At 42.6% G+C, this 21,239-nt stretch overlaps 1 pseudogene; it reads right to left on the minus strand.

Moving 5' to 3' along the window:
- Positions 1 to 2,468: 2,468 nt before the first annotated feature.
- Positions 2,469 to 21,239, minus strand: part of LOC148532270 (uncharacterized) — a 56,171-nt pseudogene continuing 37,400 nt past the window's right edge.

Below are 21,239 nucleotides of genomic sequence, written 5' to 3' on the forward strand. Positions count from 1 at the left end.
GCAACCCCTCCCCCTAGGCATGACGTAATGATGTCATGGGTGTGGGGGCAGGGCCGGCACAAAGTGCAGTGCCGCCTTTTTACGATACTGCCCACAAGCACTGCCCCCCCTCCCCCATCACTAGTCACACCAATAGGCCCTTCATAAATTTCAGCTCCAGGCCCATGTGTATATTAATCTGGCATGTCTCTGAGGAGCTGGGTTTTGTGCTGTGAATATTAAAAAAAATGCAAACAATGAATAAATCAGCATTGTCAGTATGCAAGCCATGTTGTTATTCATTACTGGAATCATGGGTATAACTGCTATAGGTGCAAGGGGTGCAGCTGCTATGGGGCCCAGGGCTGAGTGGGGCCCATCTTTCTTGTCAAAGTTACATGTGTTATATACGTTTTTCATCATTGGGTGGTACATAGGGGCCCTTACAAAGTTTTGCTATGGGACCTTCAAATACGTAGTTACTCCCCTGACTGGAATCATGCATATTTCACAATAGTGGATCACATTTTTCCATACATTTAAAAACCTATCTGTTACATTATGAGTGGTTGATAGTGGTAACATGGGCAAGGGTGCTTAAAATAAAACCATTAACACTATAATGGGGAACTGGAAAACATGAACATTACAATAAGGAAAAGTAGATTTAAAATGGCTGCATCAAATATTTGAAGTAACATGCAATTATTATGAAGTAAGTACTAAATAATACAGTTTTAACTTTACGCTATTGTCTCTCTGTGTTAAAACACATTTTTGGAGAATTGCAAATACATCCCAAAAACTATTAAAATTACTATCACTAGTGTAATTATTATTATCATTGTTGATAACATGAATTATAATCTTTTTATTAGATTTTAAACTCAAAAATGAAAACAGTGTTTTTACAATAAATATTTTAAAAAAACATTAGGCCTATGTAGTTTCCCAACACTACTTGTAACAGAGACATAACTAGGGGTTTTGGTGCCCAGGGTAAGCTGAATTAAATATCAGTGCCACAGGTCCGATTACCCCCATGGGCATAGTGCCCGACAACTTGGTGGTCTAGGGAGGGATTAATGGTGGGAAGGCCTCATAGAAGGCCTACCTGGTGGGAGAGGCTGCAGTGGGGAACTTTATTAGCTCTTTTACTTTCCCACCACTGCAGCACTCTCTGGTTCTTAGCCTCATTCTTCTGCCGCCAGAGCTCTTCTCTCCTGAGCCCAGTATCTTCTGTCCTCTACCGTGGCCCCAGAGGTCTTCATGCAAAGTCTTCATCCTCCACCCGCTGCCGGCGAGCTGACTCTTCTGCCCAGCAGCCACTTTCTATTGGCTGCAAGTCCATGAGCCGCAATTGGCTCACGCCCAGCAATAAATTCAAATGGCCGCCATTCTTCAATGGCCGCCAGTCCGCGAGCTGCACCCAGCTCGCGGCTGGTGCCAAATGTCACCCACCACTTGTAACAGTCTGGTTAGATATGTCCAACCAGGGACACATCTCACAGGACTGTAGGCCTTCCGGAGCTGGGATCAACACTTGACATTGGATGGTGGCGCCCCTCTATGCCAGGCCTGTCAGATGGCGCCCAGGGCAAGGTACCCCACACGTATCCCTCTCAGTATACCACTGACTGGTAATGAATAAAACAAATGGTTAAAATAAGTTCAGACTTGCTACTGGATAGGTCTTTCCATGCCACTATATTAATGGAAGCCACAAAATACAATGTGATAGCTTCTCTTTAAAATAGCTACAAAAAAAAAAGAAAAGGGATAAGTTGCGCTGCTGCTGTGTAATTCAAATGTGCTTGATTAATCTCAATAACAAACTTCTCTGAATCATAAATAAACATTTATTATACACGCAATAAAAATACATAACATCATAAAATATATCTCCAAAGAGAATGTATTCAGCACAATGCTGCAGCTACTGTAACAGCTCTTATGACTGGTAAAATGTATCCAAATATCGATATAATAAATCCCATAAGAATTGTCTTAGGTTGAGTTCAAGATATAGACAATTAAGCTTGGATGCTCACCGTTTGCTAACACACTTGGTGTTTTGATATTCAATGAGTTGGCTAATGTATACCGGCATTTAACCGGTGCCTGTAGTGCGCCGGATCCATTTTGATTTGTAGGATATATACAGAGCGCTGGGTGTGTAGAGAGTGATCCACAAGGACGATGCTCCACACAGCGATGAAATAGGCAGCAAAGTCCACACGTAGTATGTACGATGGCGTGGCAGCTGTGACATGAGACAGGTATCTGACCGAAACAGTGGTCTAGTTGCAGTCTCACATCTCCGTCAGCAATGTTAGCTCCACCGCACTGCTCAACATCTTCAGCTGCCGGCTGATTATGCCTTGGTTTGAGCCAATGCCTCTTTGCGTTTGACTTGGTGATCGCGATGAGCCGCAATGCCCACCTTGAATTAAAACAGCAGTAGCACTGGTCACAGTGTTTAACCCCTTCTATGCATTTCGCTCCTCTGTTGGAGCTTTTTCAAGATAGGGGTATTCAGTCCATATCCTTCCCTTAAATAGGGGCTTAGATTTCTCAAACAATACCAGCTGAATTTCCTTAATTAGTTCAATTCCCTCTTGCAGTGATTTAGAGAAGCTTTTCTCAGCTATTAGTATATCACCTCAATTTATCTCATGTTTGCTAGACATATCTAAATATTTCCACATCTTTTCTCATCATATTTTTAATACATATACAAACCCTATATTCAAATAAAAAAAAATCTAAATAAAAATAAATATAAATAAATAAGAATCTATAAAATTATTGATACAGTTAGTAACACCTGTTGTGCATCAATACCACACTTCAAGTTTTTCTACTGAGTTCACAGCACTAAATAAATATATATATATATATATATATAATGAAAAAGCCACATTTTCATAAACTTAACCTCCTATATATCTATAACTACATTCACTATCTTTTATTCCATTTTCTTTGTTTATGTTATTGTTTTTACTATTTTTATTATTAGCATTATTATTTTTCTTTTCAATATTCCTTTTAATTTCTAAACTATATTTATATCCATTCATATATTTATTTGTTTATTTAATCCGCATTATAGAAAGCTCACATTACACCTTACATCTTTACTAATATTTTCTTCTTTTATTATGTACAATAAATATTCACCTTAGGTCGCACAATAGTTCTACTTATACAACTACTTGATGATTACACAGCCTCTCAATACTTCCAGAAATTGGGAGCAAACAGTTATAATAAACACACATCAAAACACATTTTAACGAATCCCATCCCTAGAGATTTGTCTTTTGTTTATATTATCCCATTCCTCTATTTAGTTTTTCAATACTTCAACGTAAGCTTACAACAATACAAGAGAATATCAATTAATTTATCCAAATGTCATATCTTATTAGCACTTATTGAATACATTTGATAAGCCTTATGATATGGGGAATTAGTGTATTCATTATACATAGACTATAGGGAGATACAGTTGGGTGGACCTTTAGGAATGCCATATGATAGCAGCGACGGCCGACCACTTGCGATAACCTATCCCCTCCTACCCCTGATCACCTTGCTGTTTGCGTGATGGATCCTTGCCAATTATACACTTCATTGAATCCTCCCTAAATTAGACTCCTAATATGACTGATAAACTGGCCTGTTAATCCAGAAAGGAATAATCCAAAGCCACATTCAAAACTTTCGAATAAAGTGTATCCAGTTTAAAGATCCAGGATGATTCTCCCAGGCATAGCTTCTTAAACCTGTCCCTCCTCTTTTGGTTCCCGCAAAATGTTCAACTACTGTTAACTTGAGACCTAAAGGATCACCTCCGTGTACCAAAGCAAAATGTCTAGACACACTATGACTATGTAATTTATAATATTGCGTCTATGTTCCCTAAATCTGGCTTTGACAGCTCTGGTTGTCCTTCCCACATACTGTAAAGTACAGGGATATTCAAGAACATAGATGCAATATATTGACTCACAGTTTATGAATTGTGTGATGGATTAAGTTTGTTTTGTGGAACTAGACATTACCTTGGTACACTTATGTGATATATATCTACATGTGAGACATACCCCTCTGTTGCATATGTAACATCCTAAGGGTTTTGAAGTGAGCTAAGACTTGTCTTTGATTCTAGCTGTTTGTCTTAGTTCACTAGGAGCCAGGATGTTCTTAAGATTCTGATTCTTTTTAAATATAATATTTGGATTTTCCTGAATACATTTTGCTAATATCAGATCTTGTTTTAATATATTGTAATTATATTTAATATTTTTTTTATTTGACCAGATTTCCTGTTAAACTTAGAAATAAAGGGGACAAATTCTCCTTTAAGTTTTGATGGTTTTATAGTGGTTGTACTTCCTTCATCTCTATGGACATCTTCACTTTTTTGTTAGGACCATGCACCCCTAACAATTGGGGTCTAGAGAGGGAGAGCACATAGGTTTTGGCTTCTTTTAGAAGAATCTTTGGATAACACTGTCTCTCAAAATCTTTTATCATCATTTCCATCTGTCTATGAAATTCATCTTCTCCCTCACAGTTACATCTTAATCTTAATAGTTGTTTTTTGGGTATATTGGATATCCAAGGCTTATAATGACTGCTCGTATAAGGAAGATAGTTGCTACTTCTATGGTTTTAACAAAATTGGACGCTATCATGGTATTATTCTCCTCTATGGTGAATGAAACATCAAGGAAGTTAGTTTGTTTTAGATCAAAGAATGTGTGAGTTTAAAATTAAATGTGTTGGTGTTCAAATACTCCACAAACTTCCATGCTAAATCAATACCCCCATCCCAAATAATAAATAAATCATCTTTATACCGGCCATAGAGGACCAGGTTCTCTCTATATGGGCCACCCCAAAGGAATTCCTCCTCGAAGCGACCCATATGGAGATTCGCAAAACTCGGCGCGAACCTGGTCCCCATGGCCATCCCAAGTGCCTGTAAATAATAAGTGGATTCAAACAAAAAATAATGTGTTAAAATAAATAAGATGGTGTCAAATACAAGGTCATGTCGTCCTCTACTTAAGGTTTTATCCTGTTCCAAATAGTATTTGACTGCCTCCACTCCTTTATCATGAGGAATATGGGGATAGAGGGCTTGGACATCCAGAGTGAGGAAACCCCACTCTGGAGTCCACTCCAACTCCAACATTTTTTGTAAAATAGGACCTGTATTCTTGATGTAAGATCTAAGATTGGCAACGTGATCCTGTAAATGAACATCTACAAAATGTGATAAATTAGAAGCTAATGACCCAATCCCAGAAATAATAGGTCTCCCATGGGGTGCTGAAAGTGTCTTGTGAATTTTTGGGAGGTGATAAAAAATTGGTGTGCTAGGATGTGCAGAAAATTAAAAACTGTGCTTCCTTAGTAATGCTTCCCTCCTCCATAGCATCATGCAACAATGTTTTTAACTGTATTTGGAATTTGGGGGTGGGATTGCCATTTAGAACCAAATAGATCTCTGTGTCATCTAACTGTCTATATGCTTCTTTGACATAATCTTCTCTCTTCTGGTTGACAATTCCACCCCCTTTATCTGCAGACCAGAACTACTGAGGAATCCTCTTTAAGGTTTTTGAGTGCCGTTCGCTCCCACTTTGTCATATTCCCTTCCTTAGGTTTTTTATTTCTAGTTTGAAACAAAGTTTTAAATTCCTCTAGGGTCTTGTGTAAAATATAGTTATAGTTGCACTTTTCTGTTCCAAAGGAAAAAATTGGGATTTATGTCTAAGAGTAGTTTGAAAGTTCTGAGATGACTTATACTGCACATCATAAATCAAAAGGGGACTATTACAAATTCGTTCTGATTCTGATTGTAAACTTTTATAGATTTGTATACTTTCTAAATCATCTCCATCCAATACTATTGGATGGTTATGCCCTACTTTAGCTTTGAGTGATTTGTTTGCAAAATATATTTTCCTACACAATGTTCTCATGTACTTATTAAGATCCAAGAATAGATAAAATATTAGGTTCTTTACTAGGTGCATAATTAAGTCCCTTCATTAATACTTTTGTTTATAACTCTTAATTTTTTTCTTTGATAGGTTAAAAATTCCTTTTTCTTTGTTTGTCCCTGCCCTCTTCTTCCTCTAGATCTCTTTCTTTTTGAAGTGTTCATTCTTAGGGATGCAAATGGATTCTGGTGATGGTGTTGTTTTAACTTTTCATCTCTGTATAAAAAATCCCTAGTAGCGTTTGATGATACTTCATTTAGTAGCTTAGGGCTCGATTCTGGCCCACTCGCTAGATGTGTATGCTCTTTCCCAGCGTATGCAATTTCGGCTAAGTGTCAGCATGGCAGGCGATCGCACGGCAAGGTATAAGCACGCCCATTTTGTCTTGGTATGCGATCGCTTTGTGTATGTAGACGCCCACCAACATATCTTAAGACATCCACTTGCGCACGTCAACTCCAGGAAGTGTATGTAGCCATCGGGTACCATCGGAAGCTAACGCAGCGCTTGAGGTTGACTTTACCTTATCGCTAGCACTGCGAACACTTCAGTGTAAAATTCCACCTGGTGATGTGTACAATGACGCTGCCTGTTAATTATGCACGAAATGGCGTTAAGACTCTCAGGCACGCCTGTGTTCGCACCACCACCCATAAACGGCTTCTCCTGTCATTTACTCTGCTAGGCTGCCTATACTGGGCGAGCGTACGCTTCCTGATCGCTCGGACTAGTTCACGCATGCATACTGTGATGCATGCGCAGAATGAAAAAATCGGCCAGCTACGAGCGAACGCTTCTTAGCGTCCGGGTCTGAATCGGTTCCTTAGTCCTCAAGTCACCTTGATTTGATGACTTAATTATATCTCTACCTTTAGTTACAAATCTCTGAGGGGTATTTATATACCTCAAATCTTTATTAGTAGAGTAGTTGGGCTTACTAAATTGATTGGTAGGGTTATATTTTTTTCGATATGTTCGTACTCTATCGTTTTTGTAGTCCTTTAAATCCCTAGAAAATTTGCGGTACTTAGTATCCAATAACTCCTTCTCAAACATAATCACCTCGTTATTGGTAACTACATCACGTTCTTTGAATTCAGGTTTATCTCTAAATTTAAGTAATTCTTCTTTTGTCGTGTCTATTTCTTTGGTAATTTCTTTAACTTTATTTTCCCTATACTCAATTAGTAATTCCATGAGGGACACTAAACAGAAGTCTAAAATCTGATTCCATCTTTTTGTTAAATTAAGGTTGTTTGTAACTGATAGGCTCTTAAAAATTCGAAGGCCCCTCGGGATAATATTTTTATCAATATAATGTTGTAATGAGATCCCATCCCACCAGTTGCGCATCTCCTGTGTACAGTAGCATCTTAAGAGAGGAGGGTGCCCATGTGCACTCCACGTGCGGGGCCCCCTCCTCTCTCCCCGGTGGCGCTGAGCGCCGGAAAAATGGCCGCGGCAGCCATTTTCAAGCAGTCTGTGCATGCACAGTGGTCTCTGGGCACTAGAGTGTGCACGGAGTCTACTGCACATGCACAGAACACCGGAAAAGTGGCCGCAGCAGCCATTTTCCGGAGTTCTCAGCAGCGCTGACACCCAACACGGGACAACTGACATTTGAGTTTAAAAAAATATGGGTGCAGGGTGTTGCGGTGCGGGGCTCCCCCTAGACCCAGGGGCCCATGTGCCCTGCACACAGTGCACCCATTATAGATACGCCACTACCTGTGTAAGAAGATCCTCCAACTGGTGGAACAATTCCATCACATCTTGGGAATCTTCAAAAACTCCTTCCATTCCATTCCCTTTCTGAAAATAGGATGCATAAACTTCTCTTCTACTCATTCTATCTGCGCAACAGTGAACTCAGTCATTTTAAATAACGCCAATTCTAATAATTAAAAACAACAGGCGATAAAATACTATATAGGTCAATCAAGCACTAATAGAATTCTTAACAACAGTGTTCAATAGCTGCCTAAGTTTAAGCAAAAAAGCAACCACAGAACAATACTCTGTATAGATAAACTGAGGCTGTCTCTATATAGATAGTTTGAGTATACGGAATACACTAATTCCCCATATCATAAAGCTTGTCAAATGTATTAAATAGGGGTGAGCGGGTTCAGCCCTGTCTGCTGTAGGGTACACTCATAGAAATATTTTTTACAGGGCATGCCCTGTCTGCTGTAGGGGCTATTCACTCCATAAACATAGTGGAGAACAAAAAATTGGACGATACAAATAAAATAGGGAAAGATCAAGAACCACTTCCTCCTAGTGCTGAAGTTGCTGCCACTATTCATGACATAGACGATGAAATGCCATCAACATCGTCTGCCAAGGCCGATGCCCAACGTCATAGTAGAGGACATGTAAAATCCAAAAAGCCAAAGTTCAGTAAAATGACCTTAAAAAATTAATTTAAATCGTCTGAGGAGAAACGTATACTTGCCAATATCCCATTTACGACACGGACTGGTAAGGAACGGCTAAGGTCCTTCCCTATGTTCATGACTAGTGGTTTTGCTTCACATGACGATGGAAGCCCTCCTCCTCCCGCTAGAAAAATTAAATGAGTTAAGCTGGCAAAAGCACAGCAAATAACTGTGCATTCAAAGAAGATATCACAAATCCCCAAGGAGAGTCCAACTGTGGATCTCAACCCTCTACATGCTTCAGAGGATGGAGGAGCAGCAAAAGGCCATTCAAGCCTATACATCCACCTATGACATAGGCAAAGGAGGGGGCATGCACCTGACTTAAGTGCAGTGGAGAATGATTTCCATGTTGTGCAAGTTTCTCCAGCCCTTCGAACTTGCCACACGTGAAGTCAGTTCAGACACTGCCAGCTTGAGTCAGGTCATTCCCCTCATCAGGCTTTTACAGAAGCAGCTGGTGAAGGAGGAGCTAAGATGGAGCGATTCCGCTCAGTATGTGGGACTTGTGGATGAAGCCCTTCATTCGGTTTGCCAGAATTCAAAGGTGGTCAATCTGTTGAAATCAGACCACTACATTTTGACCACCGTGCTCGATCCTAGGTTTAAAGCCTACGTGGTGACTCTCTTTCCGGCGGACAAAAGCCTGCAGAGGTGCAAAGACCTGCTGGTGAAAACACTGTCAGCTGAAGCGGAACGTGACATGTCAACAGGTCCTTCTTAATTTTTTCCAGCAATTGGGGCTGCCAGGAAACAACTTAGATATCCTAAGCAACCCGCTGGCGGAGATGCAGGCAGGACCAAGTTTGGACATCTGCTCTGGACTGAAGGACCTGGCAACAATTTCTGACATGTCTACTGTCACTGCATATGATACTGTCACCATTGACAGAATGGTGGAGGATTATATCGGTGACAGCATCCAAGTAGGCACGTCGGACAGTCCGTACCTGTACTGGCAGGAAAAAGAGCTAATTTTGAGGTCCCTGTACAAACTGGCTCTATTTTACCTAAGTTGCCTCCTCCAGTGTGTACTCCGAAAGAGTTTTTAGTGCAGCCGGGAACCTTGTCAACAAAAGGCGTAGGAGGTTGCTTCCACAAAACGTGGAGAAGATGATGTTCATCAAAATGAATTATCAATTCTTCCGGGAAGACAAGCCTCCAGAAAGTACAGAGGGACCTGTGGTGGTGGATTCCAGCGGGGACGAATTAATACTCTGTGAGGATGTATACAACACTGACAAGGGTGAGGAATCGGTGGATGAGGATGAGGACGACATCTTGTCTCTGTAGAGCCAGTTTGTGCAGGGACAGAATAATTGCCAGCTTGTTTTGTGGGGGCCCAAACGAACCAATCATTTCAGCCACAGTTGTGTGGCAGACCCTGGCACTGAATTGATTGGTTTGTTAAAGTGTGCATGTCCTGTTTATACAACATAATTCCCAAGGACAATTCCATCTTGCACCTCTTTTTTTTCTTTGCATTATGTACTCTTTGGGGACTAGTTTTTCAAACTGCCATCCAGTCTGCCACAGCAGTGTTTTGGATCTGGATTGGTTTTACCAAACCACCCTTCCGTGTTTTGGGTTTTGGATCTGTATTTTTTTGGAAAAAAGCATAAAAACAGCTAAAATCACAGAATTTTTCTTTTTTGTTCCTACGCTATTATTAACCTCAATAACCTTAATATCCACTCATTTCCAGTCTATTCTGAACACCTCACACCTCACAATAGTGTTTTTATGTCCAAAAGGTTACACCGAGGTAGCTGGATGACTATGCTAAGCGACACGAGTGGGTGGCACAAACACGTGGCCCATCTAGGAGTGACACTGCAGTGGCAGACAGGATGGTAGTTTGAAAAACTAGGCCACAAACAGTACATAATGCAAAGAAAAAAAAGAGGTGCAAGATGGAATTGTCTCTGGGCCCTCCCACCCACCCTTATGTTGTATAAACAGGACATGCACACTTTAACAAACCAATCATTTCAGTGCCAGGGTCTGCCACACGACTGTGGCTGAAATGATTGGTTCGTTTGGGCCCCCACAAAACAAGCTGGCAATTAATCTGTCCCTGCACAAACTGGCTCCACAGAGGCAAGATGTCGTCCTCATCCTCATCATTCACCGATTCCTCACCCTCTTCAGTGTTGTGTACATCCTCATCCTCACAGAGTATTAATTCGTCCCCACTGGAATCCACCACCACAGGTCCCTCTGTACGTTATGGAGGCTGTTCTCCCTGGAAGAGTTGATAATTCATTTTTATGAACATCATCTTCTCCACATTTTGTGGAAGCAACCTCCTACGCCTTTCGCTGACAAGGTTCCCGGATGCACTAAACACTCTTTCAGAGTACACACTGGAGGGGGGGGCAACTCAGGTAATAGAGCCAATTTGTACAGGGGCCTCCAAATTGCCTCTTTTTCCTGCCAGTACATGTACGGACTGTCTGACATGCCTACTTGGATGCTGTCACCGATGTAATCCTTTAACAGACAGACGCACACTTGTCGCTGCTGCTTTGAGGATGCAGGTGCGGCTACAGCCCACACAATTCACAAAGAGAAAAAAAAGAAGAATTTTTTATTGTTTGTGGAGCGCACTTTGAGGGTTACACCACCCTTTAACAGGCAGATGCATGCTTGTCGCTGCTGCTTTGAGGACAGTATCATATGCAGTGACAGTAGACTTGTCAGAAATTGTTGGCATGTCCTTCAGTCCGGACCAGATGTCCAAACCGGCCCTTGACTTATGACACAGGCGCACGTTTGGCGCTGCTACTGTGTTGTTGCACATGTGGCTACATCGCACACAAGTCTCAAACACAGAAAAAAAAATAGTTTTTAATTTTTTGGAGCACTTTGGGGGTTACACCACCCTTTAACAGACTTATGGGACACAGGCGCACGCTTGGCGCTGCTCCTTTGTTGATGAACATGCGCTACAGTGCACACAATTCACAAAGACAGAAAAAAAAAAAGAATTTTTTATTTTTTGTGGAGCGCACTTTGAGGGTTACACCACCCTTTACTAGACAGATGCACGCTTGTCGCTGCTGCTTTGAGGATGCAGGTGCGGCTACAGTCCACACAATTCACAAAGACAGAAAAAAAAGAAGAATTTTTTGTGGAGCGCACTTTGGGGGTTACACCACCCTTTAACAGACAGACGCACGCTTGTCGCTGATGCTTTGAGGATGCAGGTGCGGCTACAGCCCACACAATTCACAAAGACAGAAAAAAAAAGAACAATTTTTTATTTTTTGTGGAGCGCACTTTGAGGGTTACACCACCCTTTAACAGATAGACGCATGCTTGTCGCTGCTGCTTTGAGAATGCAGGTGCGGCTACTGCGCATACATTTCACACACAAACACAGAAAAAAAGATTATTTTATTTTGGTTGGAGCGCACTTTGGGGGTTACACCACCCTTTAACAGACAGACGCACGCTTGTCGCTGCTGCTTTGAGGATGCAGGTGGAATCTAGACGGGATTTGGAACCGGGGACACACTACCTCCATCAATTGTCTAAATCCCACTGCACTAATGGCGGATACCGGACGCACGTGTAACACCAACATAGCAGTCAAGGCCTCAACTATACGTTTTGCTTCAGGATGACTGCTGTCATACTTCATCCTCCTCGCTAAGGACTGTTGGAGGGTCAATTGTTTAGTAGTGGTGTTCCTACTTCCTCTCTGGGATGATGAACACCTCCCAGCAGCAGCAACAGCACTAGGAGGAAATGGTTCTTGATCTTTCCCTATTTTATTTTTATCGGAGAAAGTTTGGTCCTCCATTTATGTTATATTGATATATACGTGCGGCTAAGGCGCACACAAGCACAGAAAATAATTTTTTATTTTTGTTGGAGGCTAGTGCACTTTGTGGGTTATACCACCCTTTAAGAAATGAGCCAGCCGGCCCTTTACTTATGGGACACAGGCGCACGCTTGGCGCTGTTCCTTTGTTGATGCACGTGCAGCCACAGTGCACACAATTCACAATCATAGAAAATATTTTTTTATTTTGTTTGGAGTGCCCTTTGGGGGTTACAGCACCCTTTAACGGACAAGCCAGCCGGCCCTTTACTTATGGGACACAGGCGCACGCTTGGCGCTGCTCCTTTGTTGATGCACGTGCAGCCACAGTGCACACAATTCACAAACACAGAAAATATTTTTTATTTTGTTTGGAGTGCACTTTGGGGGTTACAGAACCCTTTAACGGTCAAGCCAGCCGGCCCTTTACTTATGACACAGGCGCACGCTTGGCACTACTTTGTTGATGCACGTGCTGCTACTGTGCACACAATTCACAAACACAGGAAAAATATATATTTTTTTGCACTTGGGGGGAGCACCCCTAATGGACAGAGCACCCCCTGGACAACACTACAGCACCCCTTTAGGACTGGGACACTGCACAGGACTTTGGAGTGGATACAGCCCCTATGGACGGCTGACTGCACAACACAGTCCAGCCAGCCCCTATGGACTTTGGAGGAGTGGACACAGCGCCTATGGACAACAGCAGCACAACACTACACTGCACTACACTACACAGCCCAGCCAGCCCTAACTCCCACCCTCCCTCTTCACTGTCCACAGCCGAGTGAGAAAATTGCGCCGACGCGGGTACCTTATATAGATTCCAAAACCCGCGAGACCCGGAAGGCGGGATGATGACGTTTTGCCTCGATTTCAGATCCGAGTCAGGCGGGAAAAGTCGAGCCTGACTCGGATCGGCCTCGGATCGGGGGGATTCGGATTTCAGAAATCCGAACCCGCTCACCCCTACTACAAATATGAATTCAATATCACATTCCACATCTAGATAGAAATAATATATAAAATATTGTTATAGATCAAAGCATCAGATTCGTTAACAGTATAGACCCCAGTACCAATCTGGTTTTGCAGTAAACACAGAGTACCAGCTGTATGCTCTAGTGCAGATCCATTAGTAGTTAGGATGTAACAATTGAGCCTTAGAAAGTAAATAGCATGTGATGATCCAATGTAGCACCGCAGGAGGGCGCAGGGCGGAACCATGGTTCTATGGCCTCCTGTCACTGTATCTCTTCACCCTCCTTCCCTGTCTTTCAAGCCTCCTGTCTTTCTGGTCCCCTGCCCTGTCACTCCATCCTCCTGCCCCATGTCACACCAGTCCCCTGTCACTACAGCCCCCTCACACGAGCCCCCTATCTCTTTAGCACCCTGTCACACTAGCCTCCTGTCACACTAGCCCCCTTTCTCTTCAGCCCCCTGTCACAGAAGGGTTGTGTATAGGGTCCCCTTCAGTTAATGTACCTGAACGTGACATGGAGTGAGGGTCGAACTGCGGTTCCATGCCCTTACAGCGCTGTTACTTTAGAAATGTGTACGCTCGCGAGCTTGTCCCTTGTCACCATGCATCTGGCATGGTGGCTCGCTCCGCTTCGCTAGCCACAGGTTACTTTTCCAGTCAATGTCCACATGGATAGTAACTGATGACATGAGGGTACAACTACTGAGTGGGATCTATCCCCAACCATCACACCAGCCCCCAGTTACACTAGCCCCCTTTCTCTTCAGCCCCGTCATTCCAGCAAACCCTTTTCTCTGCCCCCTATGACTTACAGATGGGCCCAGCTAGTTTGTTGCTCAATACACCATGTAGTGCGCCCTGCATCTCGCGCCATACGGTATGTCTTAAGTCGCACCTTTCAGTATTGATTGCAATGGAACGTACCGTAGCCCTGATAAAAGTCATCGCGTGTAATACAACTTTTTGTCCACAAGGTGTTGCTTTTCCTAAACTACACTGCGCATGCGTCATATAGCCAATGCATTTTCTGTATCACCATTCGATGAGTGGCTGACAGAACCTGTGATTCATTACACTGTAGTACAGTGTTTTCATCATGAAATCAGAGCTGTAGAAGAATGTTTAATAAAGTTTTAAATCATTACAGTATGTGTGTGAGTCCTGTACTTTTTAAAAAAAATATTTTCTTTATACAGTATTTGTAGTTCAGCTGCCAGTTACTGTCCGGACATAAATTACAGTACAGTATGTATTGTACGAGATTCTGAGACAGGCTGGAATTTTTAGTCTCACTGAAAACGGACAATGCAGTATCAACCCCACGCAACTACTGTATATAGTAATAAGATGCAAGTCAGCGTCTGGTGCAAAACAGACAGGGACATTGATCAATGTGATTTTGTAATCAATATCAATGAATATAATTATCTACTATAAACCGTACTGTATTTTTTTATGTAAGTTTTGCACCATTTTTAAAAGTGTGTACAATCGGTACGATTAAAATGAACGATAACGATATCGATGTTATCGTTCATATCGTGCATTTTTCGGTGCCTCAAACCCACCAATGACCTTGCGATGCACGGGCACATATGGATGATAACGATATCATCCATCACCCGTGCATGCAGGCCAGGTTACTATAGGGACCCGCGATCGTTGATCTCAGGTCGTTGGCCATCGTTGGTGGTGTGCTGGATGATCGATATCGATCATCCTGCACACCTGGGAGATCATTCAACCATTAGTTGTGTACCAGCTTTAGTGTATTGTGTCTGTGGCTTAGTGGTAAAGGTGTATGCTTCATATAATCTTCATCTGCAGTTCAAATCCTGTTAAGGGGAGATTGAGTTATTTCATTTTTTAATCAATATTATTTTATCTTCCATGCATACATTATTTATTATTTAAAGTTTAGTTTCACCTTTCATGTCTATGCAAGGCCTCAGAATATTAGCTTGGCCGCTATAGACATGCTCGATACAGTAGCTTTCAATAGCACATGATGAATTAGTGTTGAATACTATTATTGGGGTTCAGAGACGCACCCACAGCTTTCAATAAGACGAGATGAATTCCTGTTAACTAATGGTGGGGTACTGTATTTAAGGATCTACATTGCTCCGCTATTCCCCCCCCCACACGCCTATACAGTTATGGGGTCCAGACACTCATGTCAGGTTTCAGACGCACTCACAGCATGTTGGGGTACAGGGGCTCAGACAGAGCTCAGACGCACTCACAGCATGTTGGGGTACAGGGGCTCAGACAGAGCTCAGACGCACTCACAGCCTGTTGGGGTACAGGGGCTCAGACAGAGCTCAGACGCACTCACAGCGTGTTGGGGTACAGGGGCTCAGACAGAGCTCAGACGCACTCACAGCATGTTGGGGTACAGGGGCTCAGACAGAGCTCAGACGCACGCACAGCTTTCAATGAGACAAGATGAATTCCTGTTCACTAATGGTGGGGTACTGTATTTAAGACACTACATTGCTACGCTATTCCCTCCCACACATGCCCATACAGTTATGGGGTCCAGACGCTCATGTTGGGTTTCAGACGTACTCACAGCATGTTGGGGTACAGGGGCTCAGACAGAGCTCAGACGCACGCACAGCTTTCCATGAGACATGTACTAGTATAATATTTTGAAAGGAAAACACATTTTTATTATTATCATTATTATCATCATGTAATTTCACGGCTGACTTTGCACTTCCCCCACAAGGATTCACTAGATACAGCTTACACTAGTGACAACGATTGTGAAAGGCCTTAAAGCCTTGTGGTTAGAATTATAGTTTTAAATAGCAGTGGTCCAGGGTTCAAATCCGACCACAGGCCGATGTTATTTCATAATCCTGATTATTTTAGTTTCATTCCACTATATAATTTTTAAATTTTAATCTTGCAATGACACACACACATACACAGTGGTGAGGTGGGTCCAGGCGCATGTGTCAGGTTTCAGATGCACTCATAGCATGGTATGGTTCTCAGACACACCGACAGCGTGGTGGGGCTCAGGGGGTGTCGAAGACGGATAACTGGCTGAGACAGAATCTGTTAAAATTAAAATCTGCACGACGCCATTTTGCAAATGGCAACAAGACGCCATTTTGCGAATGGCCGCCCAGCACCATTTTAGCGAATTTCACACATTATAAGTACATACGGCGATGCTATTATTTAGCGTTGTGCGATTCCCACGCAATAGAACAATGTTAAAAGTCTTCATTATATATGACCAATCCTGCAAAACACATACCACGATGTACTCCACAAACACGTAGTCACACAACCTAACTAGCGACTTTTCTTAAAATCCTTACACTTTGCACACTTACATAAAAAGGTTCCGTAGCATTTAAAGATTAATATCTAAGATTGTATTCATTATCAGTAGTGTTGTGAAATACATGTTATTTGAGATCTCAGGTTTAGTACATGGTAAGCTGACCATGTTTAGTGTGATTCTAAACCACTGTGTATTTGCAGATTTCTGGTTCCATTGGTGAGGAAATCGCAACATGTGTCTGCAAATTATGGATCATAGAGAGTTAGGCATTAAAATGTACTCTGTAATGCAGCCAGTTTAGACTTGTTATTCAGTGGGAAAATGGACACAGAGCTGTTGGAGGCTGGACTGTGATCTTACAAACTGACCTATGAACTGTATTGTAACAGAAGAACCAGGAAGAAGAGCCAATGGGATTATGCCAACTTGTTCTATTGTATTATCTATCTCTGTAAGGGTACATATCCGGACGCTCTATTTCCAGTAGTTAGTCTGCTTGTTCTTTCTTCTGACAGAGGCTTCACCTTTGATGCCGGAAATCTGGATCCAGAGCGCCTGCGTATGTATCGACTGTACCTTGTGATTGTATAATTTGTTTGCGCTAATTGTATTTAGATCACAGCGTGTAACTATCTGCTTTTTGGTGAATAATATCTTTTTGTGCTTTGGAAACACAATCAAAGTCTGAAGAGTAATTATTTTTTGTGCGACTTACAACGCTAAATAATGACATTTTAGAGTATATAGATAGGTAGGAATCGATAGTTGGGGGCTCGTAGTGAAATCACGCTACCAGTTACACGGTAACACACGATTATCGATCTCTCAGCAAAAGGTTGGAGGCGCCATACGCAGGAAAAAATGCATTGTGCCTTCGAATACCTGCTACCACTTTGTTGCTGAGAGACCGCTATCCGTTATTGTGTGAGTTCAAGGAGCTTGTTTTCCTCCGTTGATAAAATTTCATGTTAAAAGGGGAAGTCACACAATAGCATAAGGGTAATAATACTTTTTGTGTAGCGGCCGCATTATTGTGTATGCGAGTAGTCGCACAATAGCGTATACATATTTCCTGTATTGCTGCCACGTGTTTAAACAAAGCCATTGAGATTGCATTGTGATATTGGTATCGTGATAACATTGTTGTAAGTACCTTAGTTGGTGCTGCCATAGTCTGGGAAAACGTGTATTTTTCTGTGCAGGAAAAAGGTGTGTAACAGTGAACGTGTGTTGGTAGGGGTAACATGTTCCCTAGCTAGGGGTATCGTAAGACCCTTAGGGGCTAGGCACCTGGTGTCGGCCTAGTGGCTCGGTAGTAGATACCGAAGTCTATACACACAGCAGGTGTAGTTGTTGTTTTATTGTAGGTATCGGCTCTCAGTGTGATCGCAGCATACAGTGATCAGTTAGGGTTATTGAGCATTGTAATTGAACCGTACAGTTGTGGCATATTGTGATTGTGAACTGAGTTGTGGTCGATGAAATCACTGAAAAGGGTAGGTGTTATTGGAATGCTTACATGCTAGCAGTGCAAAGTACTCGAAAAGGGCTTAGGTGCGTGGAAGCAGCCTGGTTATTCTTCCATGGGTATGTGGGCGCATCCTGTTAATATCGTCCACAGGTAAGTGAAAATAGCCTTGACATTCTTTCACCGATTTAAATCTCTCTGAAAAATTTAGTGTTATTTTCCCAAGATGGGAGCCAGGCAAACGGTAGAGATGTTAGATGATGTACTGCTTTTGGAAGCGCCGATCGGGTCGGCACGGCATATTATGCATACTAGGTACAGTGCTTATGCAACTAGGTACTGTGATGTACGGTTTAAAATGACGAGAAAGAGTGTGAAACCATTTCCCAGAATTGGCAGCTTTGATAAGGAGGTATTGAACAATGTCCAAGATAGCATCTGTATGGTGCACTCTCGAATGAAAAAGATAAAGTATAACGATTGTTTAAAGTTATGGCAGTGCGAGGGGGATACGTGGCTTAAGGGTGTGCACATGACGCAAACTAGCGTTGTGCGCATGATGCAGGGGAGTGCGCATGCAGCGCTAAACAGTGTTGCGTATGCGCCGCAAAATAGCACGCACAGCAAGGTATTGCTCACGAGCCAACCAATAAAGATTGGCGAGTGGTGGTAAGGGCATGTCTTCCGTATAATACCGATGTGAAAAAGTTTATCACGGATTGTGTATTGGAGGGAGATGCTCCCTTAACAGACGAGGATAACCAAGGTAACATTACCCGCATAATAACTCATTTGGGTGTATATTTTCTGGTAGTAGTTAACTGGAGTAAAATTTACACCATAAAACAAAAAGAGAGTGAATCAGCAGATTACGCTGCAGACTATCACCCAGTGCACTGGGATAGAAGATATTAAAGATAGCACTCACCATAGGGAAATGGTCATCACGGTACTTATGGATGGTCTTAAAGACAATCTAAAGACCCGAGTCAGACCTCTCTACCTGGCTGGAGGGGAGTTACTGTAGACACACTCAGGGAGTCTGCTATTGAGCACGATAAAAACATCCTCAAGAAGAGAGAGACCCAGAGCAAGAAGCTAATGGCTGTTAACATTCAAGCTCTAGAAGGAATGAATATACCATCACAGCCACCAGACACACATGCACCTGCACAGCTGCATGCGCTCACCAATTCTGCACCACCACAAACACAGCCTTACCCTACTTATCACACTCAACCACAAATCCCATACTGCCCTCAACCACCATACTACCCTCAACATTCATACCCACACTCACAATCTTTCTCTACCGCCCAACCCACACAGCAACCTTTTCACCCACCCCACTCACAAAGGTGCTTTAACTGCAACCAAGTGGGACATGTAAGTAGGAACTGTAAGGTGAAGAAGGTAGGACCCCCTAACCAGGGAGTACCTGGATATCCATGTAAGGGATATACGCAGAACGCAGGAAATTTCCCACAGACACCAGCTCCAATTGTGGCCTTAAATGCTGTATTGGAGAGTAAGCGTCAACACTAGGGGTCAGGTCATACCTATAGTCTGCAGATAGTCAGGTTAACTGGAAGTACTAGGGATGAACCGGTGATGATGGTTGATGTAGCTGGTACTAAACATCCTTTTCTTGTAGACACAGGGGCAACCAGATCAGTGATAAAATCTCCAGCTAATTTACAGGTGACCAGCGAAACAGTGCCAGCAATGGGTGTAACGGGTAAAGTGTAACATTATCCTTTAACCAAATCCACAGAGGTTACTATCGGGCCATTGCATACCAGGCATTCTTTTCTCCTGGCAGCAGCGGTCCCTACTAACCTACTGGGAAGAGATTTGTTATGTAAGATGGGATGTGTCATATATTGTACCCCTGATGGTATATTCTTAGATATCCCAGAGAGAGTGGCGCACGAGGTGAGGGATATATTGGCCACTCCCCAAAGATTAATGTATCACTCTACTGGTCCAGGTAAAAATCCATCTCAGGTAGATCAAATGTTATCCCAAATACGAGATTCACTTTGGACCAAAGACGGACAGGACACTGGATTGATGGCAAATGTAGCTCCCGTAATGGTAAATCTATATACCGGTAAGCAAGCTCCAAAAATTCCCCAGTACCCATTAAAACAGGAGGTAGAGATAGGGGTTTATCCCATAATTGAGCGGTTATTACAACAGGGAATTTTAGTCCATACAGCAAGTGTAGCCAACAGTCCCATCTTTCCTGTGAAAAAGAGTGGTGGGAGGAGTTATAGGCTGGTACAAGACCTTAGAGGGGTTAATAAGGTAGTAGAGAGCCTATTTCCCGTAGTGCCGAATCCAGCTGTCATTCTTATGCAGATCCCACCAAATGCAACCTATTTTACTGTTATTGACCTCTGTTCTGCCTTCTTCTCTGTCTCTCTTCATCCTGACTGTCAGTATTTATTCTACTTCACATACAAGGGGGTACAATACACATGGACACGATTGCCCCAGGGCTTCATAGACAGCCCCAGTATCTTCTCCCAGGCCTTACACAACTGTTTACAATCTTTTCAACCTGCCAATGGACCTGTTCTAATACAAAATGTGGACGATTTATTGTTGTGTTCTGATTCGTTTGCGTCATGTTTAAATGATACTAAACTTTTGTTGCTTCATCTCTCGCAAACAGGACACAAGGTTGCTAAGGACAAACTACAGCCATGCCAGTCCAGGGTTAAATACTTGGGACATTGCCTAACCCAGGGGTTACGACATCTGACCACTGACAGAATCCAAGCCATACAGACCATGACACTGCCACAGAACCAACAGCAAATCCGTACCTTCTTGGGAATGTGTGGATACTGCAGAATGTGGATCCCAGGTGTTTCTATTCTGGCCTTGCCATTACAGGACTTAGGACCTCATTCAGAGTTGGTCGTAAGCGGCTGCTCGGTCGTACGCCCAACGACCGGGAAACTGAAAAAGGAAGCAATCGCACGGCCGGTCGATCACAACCAAAGTGACGCCCATACGTGAATAATGAACCTCCTCTAGCTAGCGAGTGATAGCAGCTAGCGATCGAGTTAATCGTTGTCAGTCGCTGTATGTTAATTTTCTTCTGATGGTTGCGGCCGCTTGTGTTGAATTGTTCAAATGTCATTTAGTTCATGCTGATGTTTTACTGGTAGTGCGTCTGTAAATAAAAAAAAGATT

Source organism: Taudactylus pleione, unplaced genomic scaffold, assembly GCF_031769625.1.
Source record: "Taudactylus pleione unplaced genomic scaffold, aTauple2 ptg000080l, whole genome shotgun sequence".
Lineage (NCBI taxonomy): Eukaryota > Metazoa > Chordata > Amphibia > Anura > Myobatrachidae > Taudactylus > Taudactylus pleione.